The sequence below is a fragment of the Mus caroli genome, chromosome 13 (assembly GCF_900094665.2).
Source record: "Mus caroli chromosome 13, CAROLI_EIJ_v1.1, whole genome shotgun sequence".
Classification (NCBI taxonomy): domain Eukaryota; kingdom Metazoa; phylum Chordata; class Mammalia; order Rodentia; family Muridae; genus Mus; species Mus caroli.
Window position 1 is genome coordinate 65,054,911 of NC_034582.1, and position 16,083 is coordinate 65,070,993.

At 45.3% G+C, this 16,083-nt stretch overlaps 1 long non-coding RNA gene across 1 annotated transcript in view; it reads right to left on the minus strand.

Annotated features, from left to right (window-relative positions):
* Positions 1-12: 12 nt before the first annotated feature.
* The window catches only part of LOC110308611, a 22,778-nt gene continuing 6,707 nt past the window's right edge, over positions 13-16,083 (minus strand). Inside the window, exon 3 of the long non-coding RNA XR_002379579.1 lies at positions 13-74. This is a non-coding gene — a long non-coding RNA (uncharacterized LOC110308611). The remainder of the gene's footprint in view (positions 75-16,083) is intronic.

The following is a 16,083-nucleotide window of genomic DNA, read 5'->3' on the forward strand; positions in this document are numbered from 1 at the left end:
ACTCGTGGCTGTCTTTGGATCAAGATCTCAGCTCTTTCTCCAGCACAGTTTCTGTCTGGATGGTATTATGTTTCCTGCCATGAAAATGATGGACTAAACCTCTGAAACTGTTAAGCTAGCCCCAGTCAAATGTTTTCCTTTGTAAGAGTTCCCTTGGTCATTGTGTCTCTTCACAGCAATGAAAACCTAGCTAACATACCCATATGTGGCAGAAACAATGGGGCCACCTCTGTGTAAACACCAGGGGGCCGAACAGCCATAAAAGCATCTCCTGCAGGAGGACCTAATTGAGGACTGCCTGAGAGGCCAAGGATTGCTGACACAGACAATACCAGCCATTTAGAAACTGCTGTTTAGAAGCGATGCTTTCTTGGTGCTAATAGGGTGCAGTTGAAGGGTATTAAAGGTGCTTACATCAGTGCTTAGATGAGCTTGTTACAGTGTTTCTCACCTGCTCCCGGAGTCTGTGTCATTGACTCTGTGTCACCTCACCTCCAACCCCCAAGTCAGATAGGATCAGGCATCGAGTAGAAGGCTGGAAGTGGATTTTATTAATGTCCTTGTGACCTCTTTGCTACCTTTGGAGGCAGACCTCACCCAAATGTCCCAAAATGATTATCCCAGACTCTTCCCTCCCTAGACTATTATCCTTCTTTAGAAAAGATACCACATGCATTTTAATGGCCTGCTAACCCCTATGCTATTGGTTAGAGAGCACACTTGATTCTAGACCTTTTAACTAGAGAACCTTCCCTCATAGTCACATGTACATTGTAAAGGAGTTTCCACGTAGCCACACCTTAAGCTTTATTGTGCACTAGAAATTGGAATCATTATGGGAATTATTGTTACCTGGAGGCCCTTTCCAAATTCTAGTGTTTAAACATGCCTACAAGAAACTGCCTAGTTTAAGACTCTCTGAAGTCTGATCCATGTTGGTAAGTCAATCTGCACTGGGTTTTCATTCTTATCTCTTCTCAGGATTCTCTTCCCTACCCGGATACCTTCAGGAATCCCCTCGGCTCATCAGAAGAGGAACTACACTGAAAGTGAATTTGAGCAGCAATTCCTAGTGGAATATGATTAGGAATTGAGAATTTCTCAGACATGGCCAGGTGCTGATACAATCAGTTATGACTTTGCAGATTTTGGCCATACTGAGCTTTCTGTATAGGTTAATTTCTCAGTAAAAGCGATTGTTCCCCTCTCTTGGGTTCATTTCTAGCTTCCTGGCATAAGTTCCTCCTGTCCATCTACATAGCTGCACACGTACAAAAAGTAGCTGACATCTGCATCTACGTGGACACGGCTTATGCCTCCGAGTCTGGGTGACCTCATTTAAGATCAATTATTTCATCAGTTTTCTGGGGAAAAACAGGGTGTGTGTGTGTGTGTGTGTGTGTGTGTCTGTCTGTCTGTCTGTCTGTCTGTCTCTTCTGTGAGATGTGTCAACTGTGAAGGATACTGTGGAGGATGGACATAAGACAGACCCTGTGCCTGTCACACTGCACATCCCTGTTTAAAGAGACGTCATTTGTTTACAAATACTGTTGACACAGAGCCCCCCAGAGTACCCTGGGACCAAGCAGGTTGAATTAAGTCGCTCCACCCTCCATGGTGCATCAGATCACCTTAGCTGGCATTTGTCTGCTATGGGAGTCAGAATATTACAGGGAAAAGCCGTTGTTTTCTAGTAATAGAGTTACTATATGTAACTCTAATTCTCATCAAAGAGAACTGAGAGAAAGATACACACACCAGTATCTCAATAGCCTGATATAATGGTTGATGAGGATATGTTCCTGTGATGGGCTCATTACAGTTGCCTGTCTGTGCAAATACAGGCATACCACACACACACACACACACACACACACACACACACACACACACAATGTACATACAGGATGTACACACGCTATGTATACACATAACCCACACAGGATGTATACACATACACACAGATGATATACATACAGGATTTATACACACATACACACAATGTACATACACACAATATACATACACAATGTACACACACAATGTACACACATGCGCACACACACACACACACCTGAAAACAGAGCTCACCTACTAAGTTGATGTTTGCTCACTTGCCGCTTTCCTCCCCTCTTCTGAAAATACTGTCCCTTTGAGGACACCATCTCTGGGTTCAGAGCTACGCTGCAGGGAGGATGGCAGTCACTGAGGTAGCAAGATAGGTTGGCAGCCTGGGAAGAGAACTGTGTCCCTGTTGGCTTCTGCCATACCATACACTGGTCCCTATGACATGCCTTCCTCTCTTTCCCACACAGCAGCTGAGTGTACTGGTTTATGGTCAGGAAGGCCAGTCGGGAGGTGAGTACTGTCAGAGAGGTCTAATTCCTTTTTCCTTAGATTGTGGTTTTGATGTAGGTAAAAGTCATCACTTCAGCCTGAATTAGACTTACTAAATTTAGACTTTCTAAATTAGCCTTCTTCATTTAGAATCTCTTTTATGCTGGTTTGCAGGCATTTTATTGTAGATGTAAAAAACATTCATATGTATGCTTGTGTGTGTGTGTGTTTGTGTGTATGGTGGGAGTGTTGTTTATAGTGAGTACGTGTGTCTGTATGGTGTACATGTGTGTGCATATGGTGGTTGTGTGCATATGGTTGTAGTGTTGTATATGATGTGTGCATGTTGCATGTTCACCTGGGTGACTGTATGTGCAGATGTTTGTGCATGTGTGTGGCAGCCTGAGGTGGGCCTCTCTCCATTTCACTATTAAGGCAGAGCTTGTCACTGAGACAAGGGGTTGGCATTTTGGCTGCTTTGGATAAACCAGTTTGCTCAGGATGACTTGTCTCTGCTCCCTGTGGACTGGGAATACACAGGGACTGGCACCCCCCCCCCCAGCAGCTTTTGAGTGGGTGCCAGGGTCAGAACTCCTCTGGTTCTTGTGCTTGTGTACCTAGAGGGAGACTCTCGGAACATCTCAGCTCCTCTAGGAGTTCTATCATTATTTCTTTTCATTGGAATTTAATTGATATTTGCTTAATTTGTTAAGGTTGCAAGGTGTCTGTGTAATTTAATGTTTAAAACATACCCTACCCCCTTAGGGTCTCTTCCTCTCTTTCAGGTCTCAGCCTACTCTGTGTGTGAGGTTCCAGGGGTGTTTTGCTGGAACTTTGCCAGCTCTGCCTTGGATAAAATTCCTTCTTGTTGACTGTAGCTTGCAAACATCTTCTAGATGGTTGTTTGTCTTGATTGTGTTTATGGGGAGGTTTTGGACGACTGATTTTAGCCTCTTGGTCTTTTAAGGATATTGAACCTGATATTCCCTTATAGTTTTCCATGAGATATGAATCCTGTGTACTTACAGATCTGCTTTCACCCTTTAGTATCAACATGGATAAGACCTCTCTTTATAAAATCGTTCCAGTGCTGGTCATAGGTTTTGGGGTTTTTTTCCCATAAATTCTATAACGGGGTTGGTCAGTTGCCCACGACGAGATCCCAGGTACAGAATTAATCTGTAGATGCTTCCAGAATGACTAGCTTGTTCTCAGCCCACAAGCTTCATCCCTAGACCCCAAATGAGCCAACCCTTTGGTTCATTTGCCTTTTATGTTCTGGAAATTGTTATAAATTTCATATGCGTTTCACCTATATTTGGGGGATCATGTTTTGAATCTTGCCTCTAGTTTTAATTGGCATCTCCAGCGTGAGGTTTCCTTCTGGCACATTTTAATTGCTCCTTCCAGTTGTTTACCATTCCTATGACCGCTTCATACAGCTTGCAAAGGGCTTTCCATTCATCCTCCTGGATCGTCTACATAGCTAATTACATGGTTGGAAGATGCCAGCTTCCTCTCACTCATTTCTATACTATTATTCTCATCTCAGAGAGGAGACTACAGGTCAGCAATGTGGGGAGCATCCGGGTCAGTGCTGATCATTATTGGAAAGAGCAGAAGTCCTGGCTTCCATATGACTTCAGTGGGACTACCTCCAAATAGTTTCTGTGGGCTCTGGTACTCAGTCCAGGCCCAGTGAAGAACTTCCCTAACGTGTTCCTGCTTTCCTAAGTCCCTTCTGAAGGGTCATGGTGGATTATAGAATGTGCTCTTTATGGGTGTCTGAGATAATCATATGTACATACATTAGCTATTTTAATATGCTGATGTAATTAATTCCAATAATAGACCGTCCCACCCTCTGACAACCTTGGAAGCAGACTATTGCTTCAGCACTCTCAAAGATCACCAGGGATACTCAGAGAAGTTAATTAAGTCACCCCTGGCGACACTGTTAAGTGGGAAAGTGGGAACTAAAGGAGGCTTCCTTGGCTCCTCATTCAGAGTATCAGCTCATCTGGCCCTTGGGGTGAAAAGTCAACCACTCTGTGGAACACTATATGGGACACTTTTACTCCCCAAGGGAAGATCAGTGTATAGTGTTCCTACAGGGAGCCTCCTGTCTGGGGCTGGGGGTGTCCTGGAGCACAGAGATTTGGCTGGCAGGATGTGTTCTGAGTATTGGAGATGAATTCTGTCTCCTGGGTTCTCATGTTGAATCAGTAACCCCACATCCTTCAGCACATGACCGTTGGTGGAGTGTATTGTTAACAGAGAGGATGTGAGCCTTAACATGGCTGCTGTCTCTACACAGAGACAACCGAGCAGACACGCAGAGTGAAGACTACAAGGGCTGTAGGGATCAGCTACTGTTTCCACTCAGGAAGAGAACCAACCGCCTTTACCTTGCACTTCCAGCCTTCAGAACTCTGTGAGGATTCACTGATGTCCCGTCAGCCCTGCCAGGCTGTGATGCTCTGTTATGATCACTCCAGAAAGCCAGGACAGTGAGCCATTGTCCTGCTTGTGTACTGAGTAACTGGTTACTAGCTGATGGGATTTGGGAAGAGACTGGCTTGGGAGATGACTATCAATGTTATAACCCACTGATGAGTCCATAGCTGAGTGTGTCCTAGGAGGTGGGCGGGGTGAAGGACGTGGCCCACAGTGGATGTTTTCTGAAGGGCAGTTTTCTTTTTAACTAGCAACTTTTATGCGCCCCATCTTTCTGCTTCCAGGATGCTATGAAGTGGACAACTCCCTCTCTGCCATGACCCTCTGTGTCCTCTTAGGGGCCAGAAATGTAAGGGCCAACGGCCATGGGTAGAAATCTCTAAAGCCATGAGCTAGAATCAATCTCTCCCTGCTCCCTCAGGTGTTGCTTTCTTGGAACTTAGTCATACCAGTAGAAATACCAGTTACCATGGCCATCACAGTGCTTTCTGCAGGAGAACAACACCATGTTAGCTTTACAGCATGAAGCCCAGTAGCTACCTCCCACATACAAGACTTCTGCCTCAGACATTTGATCTTCCCTCCTTAGGTGAATTTAACCCTACACTGCACAAGGTGTATTCCACCTTGTCTGCAATTAGGCATGCCCCCAATAGCAGCTAATATGAGAACACTGGTTGTATAAATTAATGCAAGCATTGATAGCTATGCAGACTAAAGATACTCAGGAGAAAAATTCCCACACACACACGCAAACACATATACACACGTCACACATTCATATATGCATAGTCATACACACACACTGCAAAATCTTGAGTGACTCTGAGGCTGGGCAAGGTGGGTGGTATTACTTTGCCCGCATTTGTCATATTATCTCTGTGCCATCAAGGGACCGTGTTGGTGGCTCTCACTTTCCCTGCTTGACTTTTGTTTGTTTATTGCTTTTGCGGCTGGCTGCTTTTCTCCAGAGGTGCTGCAGTGGAGTTTAGATCCATACCCACGTTCATTATCATGGCAGCCACAGCAGCAGAACCTTGTGCCACCCTCTCCCTCTCCTCACCGTGGTGATGCCAGGGAGATACAGAGACAGCGGGGATTTATTGACACGGTGTTATTTAATTATCTCGATGGCCTTTTGCAAGCGGAAGAAGGAATGATTGCCAGCAGCTGCCTGCCACTCTCAGGCAGTGTTTTCTGGCCGGCCCGTGTCTGCCTCTGTATTCACACCCTCGGCTCTTGCTCTTTACAGCTTTCTCCGGAAATTCAATTCCTTGGGATTAGGAGCCAGATATGAACAGCGCCTGCCTGCACCACTGCCTCCACTATAGAACTTCCAAACTGTGTTTGCCCCAGTCGCCTGGGGCTCAACTCTGAAGCATGCGAGGGCCTTTGCCATGATAATATTGAACCTTATTTCCTTATTGAAACCTAAGACAGAAAAACAAGGAGCCTGAGCCTTCCAGTGTCAGCTCCCTGGCATAACCATTTCCTGGTCTAGACCAGCCTTCATTTTAAGTATCCCTGTTATCTAAGCTATGGTATCCGATGTGTCTCTATACTCATATCAGAAACTGATTTCAGTGAAAAGCAACTCTGCAGTAGCAAGCCACACATGGCCCTGGCTTCCTGGTGCTGTCAACATCCCCAGAGACACCAGCTACCAGCAATTCTTTTTCACTGCCTGTGGCCAGCTGTTCCACAGTCTGTGGTGGACGTCCAGCAAGGACCCCTTCACAGCTGATTCCTGTGTCCACCTGCCAGGACAGTGGGAGGCTGGGTCTGTTTCTCTGAGCATACCAGGCACCTTTCAGTGCTCATGAGACAAAGGGGACAAAGGACACATATAGCATGAGCAGGGGTGGAGGAGGGCAGGGTCAGAGGGAAGGATAGCCAGTGATCTTCTGATACATGAGAGATCCTCCCTGGAAGGTGCAGGGTGCAAGGGGATGCCTGGGGGTCTTGCTGTGCTGTGCTGTGCTGTGCTGTGCTGTGCTGTGCTGTGCTGTGCTGGGATGGGATGGGATGGGATGGGATGGGATGGGATGGGATGGGATGGTCTAGTCTGTCTTCCAGCATGCTTTCCTCAGCAGAAGCCTTCACAACAAATCTCCATCTCACATCAGCTGCCTTTTGTCACTCACTGATGGTCCTCACCAGAGCGCAGGATGTGTCCAGCACAGAATAGATGTGGAGCATTTCATAAGCTCAGTCTGTAGTAAGCAGGCCCTGGCAGTGTGGAGTGCAGAGAGGATCAGAAGTTGCTCACCGTCAGCTCTAGCAGGGACCCTGTTCCACCAAGTTCCTACCTAGCAATGCCTTGCCTAGCAATGACTCGCTTGGCCGATATGGTCAAGGTACAGGCATTTTTAGCTCCACACTGAAAGAAATCCCTTAAGACCAAAGGGGTTGTGAGGGACCTCATCCAAAAGGCCCCTGGAGGCATCCACACAGATGCCTGGACTGGTGGACTGGGTCAACCCTGTCTGAACATGTTCCTTATGTCATCCCATCTTCCCCATTCCCTAAAGTTCCTGTCTTGTTTTCTTACGCCCAGCTGGTTTTCTGTTTCTTGCGTATCTGGCTATGTTGCCCTGCAGAATAGCTATTGAAGTCATGAATTTGGAAAGGGATCATGAGAGGGCAGATAGAAATGGGGGGGGGGGACTTAGTTAGGGTTTTACTGCTGTGAACAGATACCATGACTAAGGCAAGTCCTATAAGGGCAACATTTAATTGAGGTTGGCTTACAGGTTCAGAGATTCGGTCCAGTATCATCAAGGTGGGGAACATGGCAGCATCCAGGCAGGCATATTGGAGGAGGAACTGAGAGTTCTATATATTCATCTGAAGGCTGCTAGCAGAATAGTGGATTCTAGGCAACTACAGCAAGAGTCTTAAAGTCCACACCCATAGTGACACACCTACTCCAACAAGGCCACACCTATTCCAACATAGCTACACATACAGTACCTACCACTCCCTGGCCAAACATATACAACACATCACAGGGAGTGAGTAGACACTGGAACACACCTGGTCAGAAAACAGATCTGGTGAAGGAAGTGAACCTGCCAGAGAGGGACTCCAGAGGACAATAGGGGTAGGGGTAGGGGTCCAAATGAAATGGCATATATATGGGAATGCCAAAACAAACCCCCAATCCTTCTTGTGTTAGCCTGCAAAGTTAACTTAAAATTAAATAAAACAACACAATCCCATTTCTCCAGGCATAGGCGGAAACATTCTCTGCCTATAGGCCTTGCCCCCGGCAGCCCTGATGGCTTCACTAGGATGAGATTTCTGATCTCTGTCTTGTATATTGGGCCAGGGGTTCTTCTCTCAGGTGACAGGCCCACTCCATGCCTGAGGCTGCTTGCTGCCATTGCCTGAGGAAATCCCTTCATATTCTGGGTTGCCTGATCCTTGAGTTCCAAGAGCACCACTCTCTCCTGGGTCAGACCACTGTCCCAGGGAGATGCTAGTGTCATCTGTGTCCATCCATACCCACAGCTCTGTGCTAGGCTTGAGGCTTCCTCACTGGCCCCTCTCTAAGAAGGTGGACTGAGCCTGCTCCCTAGAGAGTCTCTCATCCAGGGGATTTACTGCTAGCTGCTACAGTTTAGAACCCCCTCATCCATGCAATTTTGCATACACTTAATATTTTTGCTTCTTCCTTTTTAAACTCAACCTTAAACATACTCTTGAGCAAATAATGAGCTGTGTGAGACAGTTGCCACCCGTATTAGAACATGGAAAGTCCTGCCCCTCTTCCGCTCCAGGGCTCCTTGCTCATCCACGAGGATGCTGAGTGCTAAGCCGAGTGTGAGGTGCAGTTTGGCAGGAAACCATAATCACGTTATTGTTGAATTCTGGATTTTTGCCCATTAATAAAAATACTGGCTAAGCAAGAAACATGAGCTAAAAGAAAAAGGCAGAATTTATGTCTTTGAGGAAAAACCAGCTCAAATGACTTGGCAGTCTCTCTCAGTCTCTTTCTCTTTCCCCCTCCCTCCCCCACTCCCATCTCTCTCTACCTCCTCTTAATCACCCTCTCCTTTGCTTTTTATTAAAGATGTATTTTCCCTATTTTTTTGCATTATTACTTAGAATGAGAATCACAAAGACAGAACTGCTGATGTGGGCCAGTTTTAGCCTCCATTGCTGGCAGGTTGGGAAACAGTTTAGATTATCAAGCAGCAGGGAAAATTTGGATGTCTAACGACACAGGTCTGGGCTGGTGTTGTCACCCGCTGTTTGTTTAGGACCAGTGTCCAGACTCAGTGACAGTTTGTGCTTGAATTTAGCTCTCCCTACATACCTCATGAAGGAGAAGATGAACCAGCCATTTGAGGTCTACTTTGATAACCCAGGAAACCCTGGCCTTACAGAGGCATATGGCCGGGAGTATTTCTTGTGCATCTATTGTTGATCTGGACCAGAGAAATGGATCAGAAAGTTGCTATGGAAGCCAAACTTTTTGGAACCAATGACATATCTCTTTTATGAAAAGAAAATGTATCCCTAATCCTTCGAGTTTACACTTGCCTGACTGAGAACCCCCTCTTTCTGTCCCTTATATTCTCCATACCCAGCAAATCCTTGGTCACAAGAACCATGTCGGGCCCTAGGAGACTTGTGGGAAGGCTGGTTCAAGCATCTCAGGCCCCAGGAAGCCTGTGAAGGAGAAGACTGACCATCTGTGGAGATTTACCTTTAGTTTTGTTTAAAGACACTCCACACACCAGGGTTTTTAGCTTATACTTAGCTGTTACTTTGAGACCTAAACCCTAGGAAGTTGCTGTTGGTTGCACATTGGCCTCTAGCTGTGGACTGCACTTGGAGACAAGTTCTCTTCTCTGTGTATTTTAAAAGCATAAGACCTGGCTCTCAGTCCATGATTAATAGCTGTTTGATTGACCCCTCTGTTATGATGCCCTGTGATTAATGGATTTATGTAGTAAACCCACGAATATTTCCTAGTATGTTTGGGCTGTTGGTTTACTCCGGGCTTAGGTTTGTCACTGCAAAATAATTCTGACCTCAAAGGGCAGATGAAAGAGTTTGTTCTAAAGTCAATATGAATGACCATGGTCTGGGAGCACAGATTTAAGTCACCCCAAGTGTGTTGTTCAAATTTGGTAACAGTTTGACTACATTTTTATAGGAATAAATCATAAATCATAAAAATCTAGCTACTTTTCAAAAACATCATGGGAAACATCAGAGAGGTAGGTTGAAGCAAAACAAGGAACACTCCCATGGGCCTGAGATGTTGCTTAAAGATGCACTTATCCTTGGTGTTATGGAAGCTACTGGTCCAGAGGTTCTTTGTCTGATAGTCACAAGCATATTTGGTCAGACACAGAGGATGGCCAAAGAGGAAGTTAAAGAATGTCCAAGATAAATTATGATTAGGATCTGTACCTGCAACATTCCAACCTCCCCGAAGCCATTCATATTCCAACCAGTTAACCAGCCAGGTAGAAGGTTCAGGGGAAAGTGCCATTCCTATCTGGTGATTCTCCTTCACTCTATGGAAAGTGAACTTGGAATGTAGGGTGAGAGGCCGTTTTCACCTCCTAGAGAAACTCACCTGTGAGAAGAGGTGGGCATGATGCTCCAAAGGCAACTGTCCCACCTGCCACCTGACCTCTACAGTAGCTCTGGCATCCCAGAACCCCCATCTACTGCCCGCTACTGAGCTACTAAAGTGTCATTCACCCTGTCCCTAGTAAGAGTGAGGCTGGGGGTGTGCACAGCTGGCCTGATTAGTCCACACTTTTAGTCTAGTCATGATTAGAGCAATGAATCACACCAGCTGCTCCACAGACTTCCAATTTCCATGCTGTTATCTATTAATTCTAAATTAATGCTCTGCCCTTTGTCAGTGAGCTCAGGGTGCTTGGTGATAAGAGAATGAACATAAGTACATAATGGAGAAGCACTCGCGACATCCTGCATGTTCCCTAAGTGAATGAGAGATCAAGCCTGCTTCTGTCTTAACTGTGGAACTAGGTTTCTGAGAAGAGAAAGGTGTTAAAAAAATGAAGTGGTGGTGTTGCTGAGGAAACCGAGGTTTGTTTTGGTGGTCCTTACTCTCCTTAATAAAAGAATTCAGAAACGGACTCAAAAGGAAGCCCAAGACAGTTTCATTAGTGCCTAAGAGAAAATATAGTACAGGTTAGGTAAAAATCCCAGCAGCTTCCGCGAGAAGATGTTAAAAACAAAGTCAAGCCTTTCAAGTTAGGCCTGGAACAGAGATCAACAGCTTATCATGAGAGGACAAAGAGCTCTCAAGAATGGAAGTCAGAAGACAGAAGTTGGAAGTCTCTGCAGCTAGCTGAGAAAAGAGCCCCCAAGTGTCCAGACTTGGAGGTAGCATCTTCTCCAGCCTCACCCCTTCTCATTTGTATTTCATGAGCTTGGTCTCATGCCTGCTCTGTTCCCTAGATGACACTAAGGTGATAAGGGACCTTGGTTTTCCTTTGCAAACCAGTTTCTGTCCCATGTTAATTTTGACATAAGTTTTTATTGTTTTAGAGTCCTATGACAGTGGAGTAAGTTAAGAGACACCATTACTCACAGCCTGATTCAGCTACTAGCTTTGTAATCCCAGCCAGTCTGGCCCAAAGCTCTTCCCCTTGATTTTTTTCTATCTGCCTCGTGGAAAACACTGAGTAGTTTCTCAGGATTGTGAGTCACAGGGGCCACAGGATTTGGGATGGCCAGAAGAGTGACATGTGAAAGGAATCTGATTGGTGTCAGCAGTGTGAGCAGGGTGAAGGGATGGCGACTGGGTAGAACTTTGTTCTACAGGGAGGAGGACATAAAGAAATCAGAGACCCAGAAGAAAGAGCAAAGTGGAGAGGGATACCTGACAGAGTATGGTATCTTCAGCAGTAAATTGTAAGCTGTCATTCTCTCTGTGTGTCTCTCCCTGTTTCTCTCTGTGTGTCTCTGTGTCTCTCTGGTGTCTCTGTTTGTCTGTCTCTCTCTCTGTCTGTCACTCTGTCTCTCTCTCTCTCTTCCTCTCTTCCCCTTCTCCTTTTTCCTCTTCCTTTTGTGCAGGGGAAGAGTCAAGTGTCTATATGAGACTCTAACCCCGCTCCCTTCTGGTCTCATGCACCTGTGGTCACCACTAGATGGACTGTAATGGAAGTCAGGGTATTCAAACCCTGACATCAGAAAGCAGGGTCTGAGAGTGCAGGCACACAAGGAGCGTCACAGGTTAAAAACCGGCAAGATCACTGAAAATATAAAAAAAAATATGGTGAACTTAACAGAAAGAATTTTATTTTTAATTTATGGGTTGGGAGTAAGAATTTAAGAGCCAAATAAAACAGCCTGCAATTTTTTGAGCCTTTATGAGGTCTGGTGTTAAAAGAGCTTTACCACTCCAACCATGCTACAATCAGAACACTTATCCTCCTTCATCCTATGCGGGACACAGGGAGACATGGCTCTCACAGATCTCTTCATCAGGTGTAAAAAAGTGCCCAAGTAAGCAACAAAACCAGAGTTGTCCCTTCCCAAAGCTGTCCCAAAGACACCTAACTCACCCTTGCCTTCAGCTGTTTCAGACACACAAGAGGACGCTGGGACAGCCTTGCACATGACAGCTCTGACGTCAGAGGGTTCCTCTGACCTTGGGGAGTGGGAAAAAGAGTAAGCAACAGTGAAATGCTCAATGTACATCTTTTTTAGTTTTCTCCAGTTCTCTGGTTCTTAGCAGAATTGATCTCCTTGTAGATTTAGGATGGAAGGCCCTGGCTTCCTGTTGTCAAGCTGTTGAAGGCTCCTCTCAGCTCAGCCAGCATATCACAGCATCTCTCCAGCAGCTGTCATAAGACATTCCTTACATATATCCCGTCACCTTCACCACATCCAGTCGAAAAGAGTAAACTCACATTTCACAATCTAGAGTGAAAATGGTCCTCCAAATTCTAGCCAAACCAAGTCCACGGTGCACAGGCCACCATTTAGTTCTGTGTGCTTAAATGAGGAGCCAAACTGCACCAAACCAAGTCATGCTTCCGGCAGGATATTAGTGAAGCTTCTGATAAGAATTTGAATAGAGTATATCTGAATACATAGCTCACTTCCATGTCTGGGTGACTTCATCCTCTGCTCAGGAGCACACAAACTTAGATCATTATAAAACAGGAGCTTAGTAGGCACTGCAAAGGCTGAGGGAATTACAGCTTCAGTAGATAAAGCTGCCCTTAGGCCATCCAATGCTACTTATATATTCCCCAATAATTTATTTACTCACGGAACTAGGCTTATTTGCATGAGGCTTTGGCTTGTCAGTACGGTCTGATTCAGAGGCAGATATGACTTTAATGTTTCTCAGGAAGTTCACACAAAAGGCTCATATTCAAGGCTGCCACTGCCTGGTGACATACTGTGAGGGCAGCTTTAAAACTCTGGCTTCTTGAAATCCCACAGTAACCACGGGGTTGTGCTTCATGAGGTATTCTAATCCTTCCTGCTTCCCGTAGCTTATTTACACATAGTTTCTGAAGACAGGTTTGTGTTATAGAAGCCATTTAATAGGAACTGGCTAATTAAAGATGCTGTGAAAAGTCTGTCCACCTCTCTCTCTCTCTCTCTCTCTCTCTCTCTCTCTCTCTCTCTCACACACACACACACACACACACACACACATACACACAATACAAAATACAATACACAATACAAAATGTTGCAAGAGGACATTACAAATGTTGCAAGCAGTTGTAATATTAAAACACAAATTTGAATTCCATTTAAATTAGCTTAAAATTGTGCCGTCTTTAAATAAAAAAAAAGAAAGAAAGAAAGAAACAAGTTTAAAACAGGCAGCAAATGGGATCGGTTTCCTATTTCTAAGGGGAAGTGCACACAGACCAAATCTCAATACTGACTCAAGACTCAATGCTTCTGAATGAGAATTACCAGACAAGAGAGGCAAAGGCACAAACGAGCCATGCACAGATCTGAACACATCTGTTTTATTGTCATAGACCTAAAACACAGGCAGAGACCTCACTTACCAATAAACATAATTTGCCAATATACTCATGTAAGTATTACATTCATCTGTAGTTGCTGTCATAAAAAGAACACATTAGGTTGAAATCTTAGGAAGCCTCACCCTAGGAAGTTTGCTTCCCAGTTATAGTAAAATTGCTGAAAAACAGCAGACTTGGCAAATGTGCAGAGGAAAGAAGTACAATTTATTTTTGTGAAAGATAAAGGGTAAAGTCATGCAGATGATGGAAGAATAAAACCTCAAGAAGTCACCGTCAAAGTAACTGTGTCCAGACTCATCATGACAGTCATGGGCATGGCAATAAGGAAAATGGCAGAATGTCTATAGTACTTCTAGCTGTGTGCCATTTAATGCTGCATTAACATACATACATTTCTGTAACTAGCCATTAGGTCCCAAATTCCAAGTCTCAGAAATGACAAACTAATGACATCAACATCTCATCTAACCTCACTGTGCTGGTTGGTTTTTGTCATCTTGACACAAACTGTGGTCATCAGGGAAGAGGAAGTGAAGGTTAAGAAAACGTCCCCATCAGATTGGTCTGTAGGCAAGTCTGTGGGGGCATTTTCTTGATCAGTGAGGATGTGAGAGGGAGGGCCCAGCCTGCACTGCAAATGCCACCCTTCTACAGGTGGCCCTGGGTGGTATAAGAGCATAGATAGGCTGAACAAGCTGCAGACAGCAAACCAGGAAGTAGCACTCCTCCTGGTTTGAAGCCAGGTCACACTTTTCACTATAGAGCTTTTGAGGAAAGCTGAGAAGGCTGACCAAGACAAGCCAAGAACTCAGACCAGAACCAGTGCTCACATGTGCACAGCCCACCCTCAAATCCACAGATCCCCCAATCACAAACACAGACCCTGCCTCACCTGGACAGAGCCCACACTTATACAGGCAGAATCCTCCTCATGTGCCCAAGGCCTTCTCCATAATGACTGAAGATAACGTGTCCTCTAATCAAACAGTTGGCTGCTAACAAAGCAAAAGGAAAACCATGATGACAGAAGTGACAGGTGGGCAGGCTGATTGGTCTGAAGTGATTGAAGTTGCGGCAGTCAGCACAGAGCCCTGTGATTTCATCTAAATACCGTTTCTAATGGGTCCAATGACAGCTTGAAAAGAACAAAGGAGTGTGCAACAGCAGAGACTAGCTCAGCAAGGAAGTGTGGTCTATAAAGTGAGCAGAAAGTATATCTATTTCACAATTTCGATGTCTCTGGTGAATGCAAACCTCTGTAACTATCCCAGGGTCCTTTAATTCGCTATGCTTACTACTCTCCGGTGAACCAGCTTTAAGGCAGAGATGGCAGGCTTTTCCGGAGTTTGTGATGCCTCTTGCCCTCTCTCTAAAATGCTCCTTCTAAGAGGAAAGTTAGTTTTTCCAGTCATGGCCTCCAGTAGCTTAATGCTAAGGGAAGAGTGTTCAGGACACACATTATCATCACCAAAGAGCTGAGGTGCCTGAGCAGAAAGGGACAGACACAGGGCTTCAGTATCTTTCCTTACCACACTCTATGTCAACTGCTTCCAGAGAATAATAACAGTAAGGTCAGAAAAGAAATCATCCAAAGATCATAACCTCATGCAAAATGAATTTAGCATTCCTGTGCAACGGAGCTGAGGCAGAAGAGGGACCAGATGAACTATTCCACAGAGATGAACTGTTCCGTAGAGACAAGGCACGGACCTACTGAGCAGCAGACTCAAGAGTCCTTCCTATGCACGGACCAGTGGGATACTCAGTCACCACTACTGTCCCCGCTGCATCAAGAGCTGAGCTGCTAACAGGGACTTAATTCTCAGAAGGAGAAAAAGGCAGTGTTTACCAGAGCGGCAGCATCAGTGTGCAATTAGGGAGAGGATTAACACACACACACAACGCACATGCACATACTGACACAGGCACACATATACCACATATAAACACTCCACCACATATGAACAAACACTGTACCACATACCAGAGATATCACACACACACACACATACACACACCACATGATATACTACAACACAGCCATACTATACCATTCACAGTACATATACATAAACACCACATACACTCATAGAATATATATACATACACACCACACATATACATAGGGCATACATATACCACCTCCCTCTCCCTCTGTCCCCCTGTCCCCCTGTCCCCCCTCTCTCCCTCCCTCCCTCCCTCCCTCCCTCTTTCCTCACTCCCTCTCTCTCTCCCCCCTCTCTCTCCCTCTCTCTCCCTCTCTCTCTCCCCC